The following is a 16654-nucleotide window of genomic DNA, read 5'->3' on the forward strand; positions in this document are numbered from 1 at the left end:
TATGGGAAGATACATTGAAGAAAAAGCTACATGCAACAATAACAGAAGATTGCTTCTCTGCTGCTAAAAGGTTTAAGACAAGTTTTCTAAAAAGATGGGAAGTGTGGTCCAGCAAGATAATCTTGGACTTAAGAGACCAGGGTTAAGTTATTGTCTCTACCATGGACTGGTTATGTGATGTGGGGCAAGTGACTCACAATCTCCATGCCTCTATTCTCCATCTGTAGAATTGGAATAATTCTACAGATTATCTCTAAGGATAAATACATTAAAGACTGAGGTGCTTGGGTACTATAGTGGTCAGGGTTGTATAAGTGCATAAGACAGACAGGCAAACCGAGATTCTAAAATCTGTACTGAAATATATGAATAAGAGGCATGATGCTAAGTATCCATTGTAAATCCAATTTAAATTAAAAATCTTGGCCTTAGATTAATCCAGTTGAAATCAACAAGACACTGTTTATAGTGGGATTGATGGAAGGTAGTTTAGGAAAATAAATTGTGCTTTACTTTTTTCCAGAATCTCCAACAAGGGTAAATTCAGATTAGACATCAGGAGGTGCTACTTCACTGTCAGGGCGGCTAGGATCTGGAACCAACTTCCAAGTGAAGTGGTGCTGGCTCCTACCCTGGGGGTCTTTAAGACAAGGCTAGACAATCACCTTGCTGGGGTTGTTTGACCCCAGTACTCTTTCCTGCCATGGCAGAGGGTCGGACTTGATGATCTGCTCAGGTCCCTTCCGACCCTAGTATGAAACTATGAAAATCTTTGTGAAACATGAAAGCAACATTTATATTTTAGAGAGGATAAGGAGAGGAAGGTATATGCCATTGAAGAATGTAGTGGAACTTGCCAAGAGCACTTTGGGGATTTCATCTATAATTTTCCAGTTACACAAATGAAAAGGAGGGTTACTGGTGTTTATAACCTCATGGACCAACATAATAAATGTATAAACTAATATTCTATTTCCAATTTTAATTCAATTAAAACAATATTTGACTAGTTAATGTGAACTCCATGCTATATAGAAGGGAGAGCAAAACACTTGCTGTGTACTGATGTACTATTTTAGCTACACTTCAGTTGTGGGTGTCAGAAGCTAACAACCTCAACATATGGGTATGTTACATCTATTTAATTATTAGAACTTTCCTTTCTTCCTCCTTCTGCTATTTTTTTGTTCATTTATTTTTTTTCCCTCAGTGACCTCCCTTTGGGTCCCTTTTTACAGATTCTGTGATGTAAAATAGGAGTCTAGTAACATCCTAATCTGAGGGGGGGGGATGGACTTTTCAGACCAATCGCACTCAAGCCAGTTTGAATTTAGGCATGAAGAGTTTTCTTATCCCCCACTAACCAAAATATACATGAATGAAAATTTGATATGTGGAAGTTTGCACTTCCCTTTCTCCAAATGTGGATGCACACAACTTGTTGCATAGAGACAGAGCTGTTCTGCCAGTGTTTTAACAGGATTAACAGACAATTTAATCTTTTGCCATAATTCCACTAAGGTGGGGCCAGCTATTTATGCTGTGAAAATCAGCCTGGCACCCTACAACATTAATCTTGAAGACGGAGTAGAATGAATAGAACAGAGCTAGATCATGATCCTGAGTATTCAGTTCTGTTTTTTCCCTAGATAGAAGAGCTGAAATGAGTATTGATTTGTGGATATCTGTGTCAGTGAGTATAGAATGGATGCCATCCAGTAGCTGTGTATTGCACTCAAGATAGGGTTGAGGCAGAATGGATGAGGAGGTACTGAAGAGGTGCAAATGCATAGCCACTGTGTTTCGTGTTGGACTCTTTCAGTATGGCTAAGGAATAAAACTCTGAGAATAGCTGCATGTATTGACTTTTATCCCCTAAACTGCAATAGGTTTTCAAATATGTGTTTAACCGTTTTCAAATATGTGTTTAACCATTTGGTTATTGTCCCACTATAGGATACGCAACCTATAGTGTAACCATTTGGTTATTGTCCCTCCTACTTAACCTATTGTATTTCGTAGATGTACAATTCAGTTCAAAAGAGCATCCTGATGTGCCTGGTACATCTGACAGCAGTAGAGGAGCATCCTGCGTTTTTCACAGTGGTGTATTTTAAGCTTTCCCATTCAAAGTGATGTGACCTTATCCCATGGTACTTCATCCTGGTTTTTGATGGGAGTGAAATGTGCGAATAGGAAAAGAGAGAAAGGATATATGGGACTTATCATATCATGAAGCCCAGGACAATTTGTATATTTGATAGAGTTCTGCTGTTATAAATAGTCTAGGATTTTAGAGATTGATGTATTTTCTTAGGCTAGATACAGACATTCAAAACCCCCGACATGGAATCTATCGAAAGTTACATGGTATCTGATGAGTAGCTTAATTTATTGGTAGTGAACAGACCACACAGTTGCCCTTTCCTGCGGGTAGCAAAACTTGAACTAGATTCCATTATTTTTACACCAGTCTATGTGTGTCGAACTTCTGTTCTGTTACAGGTATAGCCCAGTCTCTGATTATTTATACTTATAAAAGTGTAATGTGTGTACCTGGCCTTAGGATTGTAAAGGACATTTTAACTTGAATTTCTAACATGTTGCAGAGGTTTTGATGTAGAGTGTGGTTTTCAAAGGGGCCTAAGGGGATTAGGCACTCAAATTCCATAGATAGTTGTAAGACAATGTATTATGAACACTTGCAGATATTGCAGAAAATCTAAGGGTTACATCAAATACAGCTGGAGTTTTTTTGGATTTCATTGAACAGTTTAGCTGGAAAGGGTAAATGAGCCACAGGCTAGGAATACCTGCTATCCTAGAACCTCAGATTCGTATCAGGGGAGGGTCTGTTCAGCAATTTACTTTTCTGAAGTAGATAAACTTAGTTGATGCAGTTAATCGTGTACATCCTGCAGCCCTGACCTTGTATATTGGGGAACTGTCTTCTCTGCCTTCTCTGCATAAATATCAAAGATTCAGTGTCATTCATCACCTGAATGTAGGTTTGTTCTGATCTCCTTGCTAAAAATTCCCCTCTGTGCACTGCAAGATGTCTGAGAGCTACACAGAAGCAGCAACACAGTGGTTAACTGTCAGAAAGGGGACAGAAAACAGCTACCTATGCCTCAGTCACCTCAGCTAAAACTGAAAGCTCTTATGTGAAAGAGCTTGGTTTTACCTCAGCAATGTAATAGAGCTTGGTTTTACCTCAGCAATGTAATATAAGACAAGAAACGTGCATAAAAAATCATGGTTCCTGGCAATGGGCTAGTGTGTGAGAGGAAAAATAATCACGAAGTCAGTGGGTAATATCGGTGTCTTATACAGGTGGACTATTTTGTATTTCTTAAGTGAAGTGAGATGGTTCTGTATGTCTGGCTGAAAAGGATTGAAAAGTTGATCAGTAATTTATGCTTTATGTTGGCTGTAACGCTTCTGCTATATGAAAATCAGCTTTTTCTCCTTGTAGGTAGTCCTAGCTATCTTCTAAATTCTGCACTGGGGAGGATGAGAGCCGGCAGTCTGATGCAGGTGTGATTCTCCTGTTCTACTTTCCACGTTTGTTTCTTTCGCCTGCCAGAGACGTATTCTTTCCAGGAAAATCACCCTTTAAACTTTTCATTTTTCCCTCATTTGAGTTACACCTTCAGGTGTGGGTGTCAGAAGCCACTCTAGTATTTCCTCCCCTCTCTCCCCCCCATATTTAACAAAGCCAGGTTGTAAAAGAGGTGGGCCAACTGCACAATGACAGATTATGCAAATCTTCCAGGAGCATCTAATCAATCACTGTGGTGTGAGAGGAATGCAGCTGATCTCTGAATTAGCTTCTATTGGAATGTATTCATGTGTAACATCCCACTGTCTGAATGACATCACAACAGCTTCTAGTCCTTGAAAGTCTTGAGGTTGATTAGCTGAAGGAATTGGCTGTTTCTGCCAATCATAATCCTGCAAAGACGCCGTTATAGTTCCGTAGATATGAGAGAAAGGGAGAGGGAGACTGACTACAGCTAAACAAGAAGCACAGCAGCACAGCACTAGCAGCAGCAGTAGTAGCAGGAGCAGCTGGTATTCGGGTGATTAAATAGTTCTCATAGCCTTTTTGCTGTACTCTGACTGCTCCCTGGTGTAATTCCCACGTCCAAGAAGGAAGCTGCATTTTAACGGTGTGCTGAACAGAGGTTTGAATCATTCCAGCTGGCTGCTTGTTTTGGAAAGGACAGTGTGTGTCTAAATAAAATGTGACTGTGCTGGAAGAGTTCAGTTACTAGGGGCTGAAGCAACCGGAGTCTTCCCGGGATACTGTTCAGGCAGCTGTTATGAATTGAAAACTCTTTCCTAGTTTACCTGGAGCCAAGTGAAGAGATTTGTATAGTGGATGTCTCATTCCCTTACGCTAGACAAACTCAAGTGAAAGGACTAGAGGAATTTCTTCTTTAGGTAAGCTGTTATTCAGTTTGTGCACATACTGGTTCATGAACCTATAGCTTTCTGTGTATGTCCATACATTACACACATGCAACACATGCATATGTGTGTGTGTGTGTAAACTTGAATAAATTTATAGATATGAATCAGTGTATACATAATGTATTCATATATGTGATTTGCAAAGTGTAGGCAAAGGGGCAAGTTGTATACTGAAAAAATGTTTTATGAAGCTGTCTTTAAGAGATGTGGATTTTTTTTCATTTACAGTTTAAGTTTTTATCTGCTCTGTTTACGTGTAAGTGCTGCAAATGTAAATAGCTGTGTGTCTACTGAGTAACGAATACTTGCCTGTCTGAATGTATAAAAAAGACACAGAACTTAAAATGCTGGAAGTTACGATCGAAAAAGGAATAAGTGACAATCCTCCTGAAGTTGTTCTGAATGCTTTTCTTGTATTGAGTAGCAAACAGTATGCAAAGCTAAGCATAACAAACAAATAAAAAAATGCCAGTGTGAATACATTGCATGGTAATATATTAAAACTGTAACATGTAAAGTACTTACTATGGTAACTAATCCAGAAGGAACCCAAGATCTACAGATTTGTTCTGTTACAGTGGTTTGGTATCCAAACAACATCTGTCGGCAGTGTTTAAAACAGCATGAATGTTTATTGTGTGCAAGTACAGATTGTTATAGCTAGCAAGAAAAAAAACAAAGAGCTTGAAGAATAAATGTGTAGTGCCATTGAGTTAGAATGTGAACAAGACAGTATAACATCTTTATCATTCATCTGACACAGTGGCTCCAAGTCACTGCTGTTGGGAATAAACACTCAAAGGAGAAATATTCGTAGAAATGATTAAGTCTCTGCCTACAAACACTATAACTTAATAGTACCAAAAAAGTCAGTCAGAAGATTTATGTACAGTCTCATATACTCTATATACTCTGACATCTTCATACATTCCTGTATCTTTATTTGACAAGTTTAGTAGTTTACCATAGTTCGATTACTCACAGTTCAGTTTTCCAGTATTCAGGCATAGTGGATAGAACCTTACTTTGAGCTTAGTCCCATTGGAGTCTATTGGACTAGTCATAAAACAAAGTAGTATTAATTGTGAATAGAGGTATCAGAATCTGGCCTCTAAAATATAGCAGGAGATATATATCTCCATGTTAATAATCTATATTTATTGTCTTTTTCTAATGGCAAGTAATTTGGGCCCAGGTTAATAACATCTTTTTTTTTTTTTTTTTAGGGCAATAACCATGTGCTTCTCTCATCTTGCCTTTGCATGTCTGTACAGTTTCACCCAGGGTATTTTATTATCAGCTTGAGACTTTCAAATGCACTTTCTAAATTGTTTCCTCAAATGCTACTCAAAAGAAAGCTAATTCTAGAGGGGAAAAAAATCAAGACTTTGCCAAGTTTCACTTAACTCTCAGGAGGTTTTTGGCTTTTAGGTTTCTTCAGCAATTCATCAATTGAAACAATCTAATCCATTTGATTGGATATCTTTTATAATAAAAGTTTTAAATATTGTATATTTTGTCCTCTTTCTTAGGATTATAGCCATTTCTTTGCTTTCCAAATATGTATTAGTGTCTGACAGTTTTTAGAGGGCAAACCAGTCACATCTTGATGCCAACTTGGCACTAGCTGTTTTTTTGGAAGTCTACTGAGTAAGGGTTCTTTATACAGTTAACATGGTTGGAGTGAAACAAAGCCAGGGAATTAGATTTAAATATAAATAGAAAACGTGAATCACAGACCAATTGCATATAATTAACTCAGCTTTCTATCCAAATTAAATGTTAACCTCCACTGCAAATTCTGGTAACTCTCATTAAAACTTTATGGATGTCTAGATAATATGATATCTATTATATAGCTGTGTGTAACAGCATGGATTAGACTTAGTTAATTTGATGATATTTTGGGAATCGTAATACAGAGCTGCTCTGGCATTCAACTATCATTCTGTGTGAGTGAAAGATCAAAAATGCCAATAGCAAAGACCATTTATTTCAAACTTTATATTACAGGAATCATCATTTCAGTGGCATAATGAATTCCATCATAAAGAACACATGTTAAAAGATTACAAGCTCAGGGTAATAAATATCAGAGAAAAGTTACTAGCAAGCAGTGTCCATCAACTGGAAGTTAGGTAAAAGTGAAAAAACAAACAGGATTTGAAGAACATAACCATGAGCTGCTAAAACATATTTCTTATTTATTTCATTTTTCTGATTTTGTTTCTCTAGAGACACTAATAGGAGAGTGTATCAACAATTTCTTAACCATAAATATGAGATAAAATAGCCATCAGAATCTCCTTCAATTAATCAAGTTCTCATGTATATAATATACATACACATGCTTTTGTGATTGCTATATCACCTATTGCAATGTGCATGCTGCTGCTCCTTTTATCAAATGTGGAAACTGCTCCTTTTCATAATGTTAAAATGCATATCTAACTTTTGGGGAAGGTTATTATACAAACTCCTTGTTTGCTTTCTAAACGTGTAAAATGATAAATATTTCAAACATCATTTTGGATAGACTGAAGAAGGTTATTCGGACTTCAGAAGAAAGCTATATTTATTTTCCAAAGGTCAGAAAATGAACTAAATGAGAGTTTGGGGTGCTCAGAACCTTCCCACAGGATCAGGTGGTCTGCTTTTACCTTAGCCTGCAAACATTGAAGAACAGAGTCTAATTTGTCTATTTGAAAAGACGTTGACTTTCTTGTTTCTGAATCTAGGAAGCAGTTGTGGCACCTTAGGTAAGAAAGGCAGCGCATTAGTGACTGGCTAGGATTCAAAACTAGGAAGCTGTGTTTCAGGAAAGTATGTCTTCTGTGCTGGAATTCATTTAAAGTATTATTGAAAAGGGGGGAAAACGCCCTATCCTATATAAGAATGCTTTAAAGTCTCAAAAGCAAGTATTTTCAGGGTAATGTTAGTGGACAAACTGCATAGTCGGGATAAAATTAAACGAGCTTTCAAATGCTGGGTATTCTTCACCCTCACATTTGAAGGCTTGTCTAACTTTATCACAACCATGCAGTCGGGCCAATAAAAGATATCACCCCCCAGAAATCCTTGTCTCTAGTATAATTCCTGGACCAACATGGCTACAACATCACTCCAATACTACCATTTAAAGTCTGAAGAATTCTCATACAGTGATGGTAAACTATTATTTTCCTACTACCAAGATGTCAGTCAAATAAAATGTCTCAGTTTATACAGAAACCCCCCCACCTAGGATAGCACTTCTCATCAGAAGAAAAAGTTTCATTATTATCAGTGTTTTAATAGTATTTTGACCTATAGGGAGATGGAAGAAAATGAAATTACACAGGCCAATCCAAAACATTTGCTATGGCTGCTGTTAATAAAAATAATGATAGTGAGGATATAACAGACTCCTCTAAGGAAACTACTAATAATACTATTTGAATTACTATGCTACTAAATTATATGGTAATAGCAAAATACCATAAAAAACATGTCAATATTTGAGCAAGCAAGTCATTTAGATAAAAAATAGTATGATGTATGGGTGCTTTACTTGGAGAGTGGCAGGGAAATACTTAAATCTCTACACCTCCCCTTGGCTATAGGAAGGTCCACAGGTGCCTGCTTCATGTATGCAGATTTGAAGGGCAAGCTGAGGGGAATTAGCTAATTGTCTCTAGGGTACTATAGGAAGGATGAGTCCTGGAAACATAGGGTTGAGCATGCCAGGAAACGTTAGGGTGAGTGGGTTGCTTCTACACTTTAGAGTTTTGCATTTAACTTGGTTCAGGAAAGCCTGAATTTATGGGTTGCCATTTGGTAGTTAAACCATTCATAATTCTTTCCTTCTTTACAGTTGATTCTCAGTTGGTGCATCTACACATCCACTTTACTGAGGAGTTACATAATTAGCTCCACAGTAAAGCATCACCATCTACCTGTGCAGCAGCATTAGGCCACAGTAAAGTAATTAACTCTGCTCTAGGATAATACTTCCTGGAACAAGTACTACCCTATGGTGGAGTTATTTATTCCACTGCAGTTCATGTACAGATGATGGCTGGGGCTGGTTGGGTCACAAGGGTGCTATAGTTGGGGGGAGTGCCTAGCACCCTTGTGCCCTAGCCAGCAGCACACTGACTTGGGGTGCAGCAGCTCTTACCTGACAGTCTGGCCCCTGGGGCTTCCTGCTAGCCAGGGTTATGCCGCCTTGGCTCAATGTGCTGCCGTCCCAGGAACACATGTAAATGTTCCACCTAGAGTTTAACCAGAGTTTATTTAGCTGCGCTAACTGCAGGTATAGATGCTTCCAGTGTTGCTAGGAAATAGACTACAAAGGTGTTTAATTCTGCAGATGCACGCAAACATCTTCCTTGTTCTGACCCTATCTAGGAATATGAGGAGGAGTTTGGTTATAAATATAGCTTCCTCAGGTTAAAATGTCACAAAACCAAAACATACATTTCGCAGTTTGAGACCTGTATGCATACATTGGCTAATATGTTGTCCTGGATCATAATCTGACCATAGACTGAAAGTGCACAATTATTTATATTTTTGTATAACTTTATCACTAACTGGGGTGCTACTTTATAAGCAAGAAAAAAAGAACTAGGAATGAAGTATCAGCACAGTAGCAGCACGTGGGGTGGGGAATAGAGGGTATCCTATCAGGTTATAATTACTGTATAACTCCCAGGAGCATGGTGGAAGATGTCTTCCAGGTTGATTTTGCCCCTAAGTGTAAACTTATGGTTTACCACTGGCCAGTCTTCAGCTTTACTTACACACATTTGCTCCCAAGGATGTGTACTACCCAAAAGTTACTAACATATCCCTTTGAGCACTACATACAAGGTATCCTCTCCTGAGTTTGCAAGATGTCTCTTGTCCTGGATATGTCTCTACCCATGAGTATCAACCCCCACTGTGCCAGGCTATCAGTGTAGGGGCTGGCTTTACAACTTTATATGCAAAAGTTTTCAGAGCAATTTAAATCCTGCTAGCTAGGAGACAAGTTTCTACTTAGAAATTAAAGCCTGTCAATCATGATGTATATGCCTGCATCCCCAATTCACTGCCAGGGAGTTGTAAATAACTGTTTGGCACAGAATCTGTGACTCATGACAGAAAAAACCAGACTTCACTGACTGGCAGCATGAGCATCTCAAGGCATTGCTTGCAATGTATTATTTTGTACTGTGATTGTTAGCACCTGCTAAGCCCATATGGATTAACCAAAATTTTCAGAGCAAATTTTGGATAAAAGAAGATGACACAAAGGTATGCTGTATGAGATATGAAAGTAAATTTCTGAATGTTTTGGGTCTTAAAAGTACTTGCATCTTTACCACAGCTCCTGGAAAACTGTATTCTATCTACCTATATTTTCTTGTTGTATCAGGGGGTAGGATCCTTCCTTCATTACCAGACAATAAACTGTACCTATAGTGCCATTATAATGACTTATGTATTCCATCTTAAATAGGATCCTTATGTGCATATACATAGTTTGCAATTCTGTACTGCAGAAGGCACTTTATAAATCAATAAGTACTAATATAATAACACATTGTCAGCAGTTAAGGTTCCAAACTGGTTTTGAGTTTCCGTAGGCTTGGTATAAAGTCCTATCCTAAGATCTGGCTGTATTGATGATGTGAGGTGGTGGGGACAGGAGGCAAAGAATCTCATCTGATGCGTATTTTCAACCTAAGCTTTTTTCCCCAGACTTGACTGTTTCCAGGATTTTCTGCTAGGCCTATTATATATATATTTTTGGAAGCAAAATGAAGGATCAAGACCCCCTATGTTAGGTAATGTGGATACACATAATAAAGAAGATAATGTTTGACTCTCAGAACTTTCTGTATCTGTCCCTAGTTGAATCTGTCCCACAGAGACACTCAAACCCACTTCTAGCAGGGTTGGAACTAATGAGATTCAGATGACAGCATGAGTCAGCAGTAATTATTCTGCATATTCAGGATTCTAACTGAAGTAGGTCAGAAAATGCTTTATTACTCTCTTGGAAAATTTTACTTTTAGGCAAAATATTGAAAACTGAAATAATTGGTCCTAAACCAGGAATATTTTGATTCTCAAAATGTCATTTCAGTGCCTCAGGGGATGTAGATTGTGTGTCTCACAATCTGAATTTTAGTCTGATTAGATTTCCTTTTCCAGGGTGCATGGTGGTCTCCCATCTTAGTGGTCACAAGTGGTACACCATGGGAGACTAAATCTAGCTGGGCAGCTTCTTAAACGGAGGAAACTGGGGACATGAAATAACTGAAATATAAGGCTAACTAGGCTATGAAAATTGATATTTTTAACAAAAAGCTTTCAAAATATTAGAAGTGCAAGTTTTTAATGGAATATTCACTTTTTTTTTCAGGAAGCAAGTATTCTTTGTAGGGGAGAAAAGGTTTAGAAAAAAGCTCAACTTCCCTCTAATACAAGTAATCATGCTGATTTTTTTTTTACTGACTCTACTTCCAGTCTTTGAATTTGGTATGACTCATCAGAAGAATCTTGAATTTGTATGCAGGTGCTTCAGACTTGCCATCTTGTCACTCGTATAGTTGGGCAGTGAGATTCTAGTTTGGTCTTCACCTGGATGAAAGTGACTTTCCTTATTTACAAAAAAAATTGCTTTACTTTCTTCATCAAAGAAAAACGGTGAAGAATGTAGAGCACAGAAAATTTCTTCCGCAGAACTTGCATTTCCATCAGAAATCTCAGCAGAGATCTTCCCTTTGAGGTACTGACTAAAGTTGCACTCCCACAGAAGCCCAGTTTAACAGTAACAGAAATAAATACATAGAAACTGAAGTATTAATAATAGAAAGAAAAAAAAACAAGTAGCATATGTGCTATTTGGCTGCATATGTAAAAATATGCATTCTGCTTGGTTTTCTTGAAATGGACTATTTTGAAGTAAAGACAATGTGCATTTGTCAAACACATTAAATCAAGATAATTTAGAAGTACAAATTATGCTAAAATTCATTACAGGTAGTGCTCAAATAAGGTAGATACCCTTATCTCCATTTTATTCATGAGAAAAATGGAGACAGAAAAAATAATTGACTTGTATAAGGCCAGTCAAGTAGTCACTTGCAAAGCTGGGAACAGGAAATGAAGTTCTTAGCTGGTACTCTATCAGTATTTGAGTGATGTTGTAGCTATGATGGTCCAGGAAATATGCAGGAGGCAAGAACATTTTGGGGTGATATCTTTTATTTAGTCCAATTAAAGATAATCTCTCTCTCCCCCACCCCATCTTTGCTTCTCATATATTTCCTGGACCATCACACCAGTATCACTCCAAAACTGTCAGAGCATTGAGGGTATTAAAATTTGCCTTTTGCATTAGAAAATCTACAACACAACAAAAGAATCCAGACTACATGGTAACATCTTCTTCCTATTGTGCAAGAAATATAACATCACTCCAATTTACTGTCTGTAATCTCCAGATAACACACAACTCCAAACATGCAACACAACTCTGCCGTAGAAGCTTGGAACTATACAGTTAGTCCAATAAAAAATATCACCCAAAAAATCCTTGATTCTGACTATCAAATAATTTTCTCTTAAGTGAACCACAGGCAATGAAAAAATAAGATACAGAACAAAAATTGTGTTAGCATTTTGCATTATATAAAGCTTTCTTTAACAATTGTGTCTAATTGGAAAGATGTGAAATACTTTAACATATAAAGAGAGACAGTCTGTTGGATACTGACATATTTTAGTACATTACTAATTTTTATATTCTTACTGCCCAGATCAGTTTTACAGACAATTGTAATACTTACACCCATGGGAAGTAAGCTTTTACATCTGAAAGAACTGAAGATAGGAACAAAGGACCAGAATTTGTTGACAATCCAAAAGGCAGCCTTGAATCTGGTGTAATATTATCACTCTGACCTAAAAGTATTCATTGAAAATACATGTAGAAAGACATAATGTGACCTTAACTTCGTGCTTAAAACAACATCATGAAGATAATATTAACTGTTAGATAGAAAGCATTATATTCCAAATAAGATTAAAAACATGGGTTTGATTCTCCTTTTATTTAGATGATTGTCAATTAAAATCCGAAAGATTTACAGGAATGGAAAACTGCTAAGAAAAAAAGATTGAGTCTGATTTATTCTAGTATAACCAAAGTATGCAATATCACCCCTGTTTGAAATCTACAATTCTTTGGCAAGATAGAATGGACAAATTGTTGGTCTCATTTATTTCCTCATTGGACTGTTCCTTAAAATAGCTTTAAAATACAAGTTGAGGTTTCTCCTAGCTAGCCCTATATAATAAGCCTTTCCTGCCCCATCAAATCCTAGCAGAGAAAATGTGTCACATTACAGTAGGGAGAAGTTGGGGGCAAGGCATTAAAAATGACTAAAGAAAGGACCATTTGTTGTCCATCAATGAATGTTAAAGCTTCCCTGAGCTTTAATTTTCACTGTGGAAAGAATCTTCCTCTGGCCTTCCAACATACTTTGGAGTATAGTCTGACAAGCTTTTATCTAATTTTCCTGAGGACATGCATGACTATAAGAATACATATACAAAGCTTTCACTGTCTTGGTTTCAGTAATCCTGGCCCATAGTGACAATAGGTTGTTGCTACTGGACAAGATAGCCTTTATCTAATAAGCTAATGGCCTCAGACTAGTTCTTAACAAGGATGTAACCAAATCAGGCCATCCTTGATACTGGCACTTGTAATAGGGTATATGTACCACAAAACAGGTTATAGAGTGAATATATTGTCCATGGCAGGAAAGGTTCTTTGGGTAGATGAGATATATTTTATTAAACCAACAGAGTAGTTGGAAAAAAAAGTTTCGTCTAATAAAAGATATCACGTCTACCAAAAGAACTTTGCCTGCCTATGTCCTTAGACCAACACAGCTACAGCCAAAACCTACCTACATTGCCCATGATGTACAGCAGGAGGTTTTTCAGTAGTCACCCATAATGGGAAATGTTGCTAGGTGTAGATCATTAAACAAGAGAAAATCTACAAATAAAACTTAATGAGTCATTAAGCAGGGAATAAGAGAAGAAAGCTGAGTACATATTGCTGAGTACATAAAGGCTCTAAAGCTGAGTCTTCATAATATTCAAAGTGGACATATTGTACTTATTGAATTCTATTTATATTGAAACCAAAAGACCAGGTTTACTCACCTGGGGTGGAGAAAGGACCTCCTTCCTTGTTGTAGCTGAAACTTTTGTAAAGGAAAAAAGTAATTTTTCAGTAATAACCAGGAAAATCTGTCAATCCTTAGGAAAATTCCAGAACAAATGCAAAGAAATTTGTAGTTACTCAGAGGCTATTGGAACCATAAGTAATACAGTTCTTCTTCTTTTTGTTAGCTTTAATACGTGACTCATTGTCTCATCAAATCCTGATAAATCATCAAAAAAACAGGGTATATAGATAAACTAGTGCTGCTTTTTGAAACTCAGCATTTGCATTACCTGACTTCTGGGATTTCCAAGTTGGCAATGATAATATTGCGTTAAAGCAGGCCTCCTAACTGAATTAATAAATCATACTACAAAAATGTGATTGTGTTGGCAAAATAATTAAAACAGTAGCTAAAGACAACACAGTAGGCATAATATATATGGACTTAGCAACACGTTTGAAAACATACCTAACAAAACATTTGGAAAAATTAGAATATAAGAAAAATAAAGCTAGAAGGGATCTCAAGGGGTAACCTAGTCCAAGCCCCTCCTATAGGTAGGATCAATCCCATCTAAATCTTCTCATCCAAGTGTTTGCCTAACCTGTTGTTAAAAACTCGCAAGGATGGAGAAATCACAACCTGTCTTGATAATCTGTTCCAGTGCTTAAACACCCTCATACTTTAAACAGTCCTTCCTAATATCTAGCCTAAATTTCTGTTGTTGGAATTTAAGTCCAGTCCCCTGCAGCAACAGAGAATGGTATATTTCTGGACTAGGTAACGCCCGGCGTGGGTGCCAGAGCACGACATGCGAAGGCATTGTGTTTGGCATGTGCACCTTGGGCCGGATGGTGGGGAAGGGGCCAGGGCTGAATTACCACAACAAGGATAGGGCCTCTCATGACTCCCCCGTCATCATCCCCTGGTACAACAACATCTTACAAGTCAAGGTTGCAGGTGTTTTTGGCACTTTGTCCAAAAACGTTGCTGACCCCTGGTCTATCTCCATCTTTTTTCTAATCACCCTTCATATATTTGTTATCAAAGCCACCTTCAATTTTCTCTTTTCTAGACTAAGTAACCCTAGTTCTTTCAAACTTTCCTCATAAATGAAATTAATTTCATTTCCACTGAATAACTAAAACATGGATGGAAAAGTGGCTGAAGAGCCAGGAAACTAGATCACAAAGCTATTGCATCAGAAATGGTTGCTCAGAGGCTGGAGTTTAGATTAGTTTTATTCAATAATTTCACTCAGAAAGAACAGATACATGATAAGCAACATAATAATTCAATCTACAGATTATTTTTAAACAGCAGTGAAAACGGAGAAGTAATATACAAGATCTGATGCTACAGTCACTGTAGACTCAGTGGTTCTACATCAGGTTCTATTACAGGCTTTTTAAATGATATTTGTACAAGACACCTAGGTCCAAAAATAGACATAGCCACTTAAATATCTTGAGTATTTTGGCTTTATTTGCTCATTTGTAATTCATAGATGACAATAGTTTTCTATTTCATGTAGATGGTGTAAGGTATTTGTAAAACAAGTGGACATTGCTAGATGGAAGGCAACAAATTACTCTGTGCATCTGCTGGTTTGGTGGTTCAAAGGTTCGAGACAGATTCTCAGTTACTAATCACTTTAAAGGAGTTTGTTTGAATTGCTCAAGAAATAGCTTATATTAAAATCAGTGAGAGACTTACCTAGTCTAGGGATTTAACCAACTTGTGTGTGAACATCAAGACTTATTTCTATATGAATTTACCTGCAGAGCCATTTTATTATATATCAGCAAAGTGAAATTCTCTATTATTTGGTCCTGCTGATACTACATATAGATTTCTATTCTCATTTCTACACACCTGTTTACCTGAAATTTGTATTAATGCAACTAGGCTAGCGATCAGGAAAGAAGAAAGATTATAACTAAATACTTCACAACTTGGCCTAGAAAAATTAAGGATGTAGATAGCCATCAACAACTGGTGAAAAAGTAATAGAAACTTCAAAGAAATATAGTTAAATATGTGTGATCCGGAGGGTAAAGGAATTGTGTAAGTCGTGGGGTCAGAAATAGTACATAAAAATTTAAGTTGAACATCAAGAAGCTTTCCCAAAAAATGACAAAAGATCCATCATTTGAGTCATTTTAAACTAGCTGGAGAAATGCAATAGGGAACAATACCACATTGGCAGACTGACTGGAGAATGTGCTAGAGTCTGTCAAGATAGAATTGTGTATGTTTTCAAGTTATATTTTCAGGAAAATAAACCCAGTGTCAGACTTTAAGATAATACTGTTCCTCAGCTTTCTGCTAGACTTTGGAAGAAGTCTCCTTTCCATACACCAGGAATTTCAATACACAACTCTCCTTAGTGATGATTATAGTTACCTGTCTAAATACATCAATAAAGAAAAAGAAAAGGCACCTTGATGAGTCAGCAGCTGCAGATTAGTTATGAGTTAATGAGAAAGAACCATAATTTGCTGACCCACTGTTATGACAGCGCAGTTAGAAGATATATCAATGAAGCTGTGGCTTGTGATAAGCCAGTGCTGGATATTAGCATTTTTTTCAGAAATGATTAAAGGAGAAATATCAGGGAGAAATTTTATAAAAATCTTTCTTTAACCAGAAGTCCTTTATTTATTCATAGGAAAGGTATGACATGGTTGTGAGATGTTATCCTTGTCACAAACTATGCCATCAATATGCTTGAAACCAAATCTGAAGGGGCCAGCTGAGGGATGGGTCTTATAATAAATTATATGACCTTCTTTGGTCATGATTTTATGATGGCTCCCACCGACATTTTGAGTGTGACAAACTATTATCTTTGCATGTGTCACTAAGCATCCATCAGAAGTTACTAGATTTTGGCTATTAACAATGCAGGGGTAGATTGGGAGGGGGTGCAGTGACACAGTCACACACTTCCCTTTGGC

The 16654-nt window shown here is 37.2% G+C and overlaps 1 protein-coding gene across 2 annotated transcripts in view; it reads left to right on the forward strand.

Annotated features, from left to right (window-relative positions):
- The first annotated feature begins 3996 nt into the window (after positions 1-3996).
- The window catches only part of NDST4 (N-deacetylase and N-sulfotransferase 4), a 170610-nt gene continuing 157952 nt past the window's right edge, over positions 3997-16654 (forward strand). Inside the window, exon 1 of one of the 2 annotated variants that reach the window (XM_019534053.1) lies at positions 3997-4446. The gene's annotated coding sequence lies outside the window, so the exon portion shown is untranslated. Of the gene's footprint in view, positions 4447-6012; positions 6127-16654 lie in introns of those variants that run through there. The other variant, XM_019534052.1, reaches the window with a different exon arrangement.

Source organism: Crocodylus porosus, unplaced genomic scaffold (assembly GCF_001723895.1).
Source record: "Crocodylus porosus isolate Cpor-Errol unplaced genomic scaffold, CroPor_comp1, whole genome shotgun sequence".
Lineage (NCBI taxonomy): Eukaryota > Metazoa > Chordata > Crocodylia > Crocodylidae > Crocodylus > Crocodylus porosus.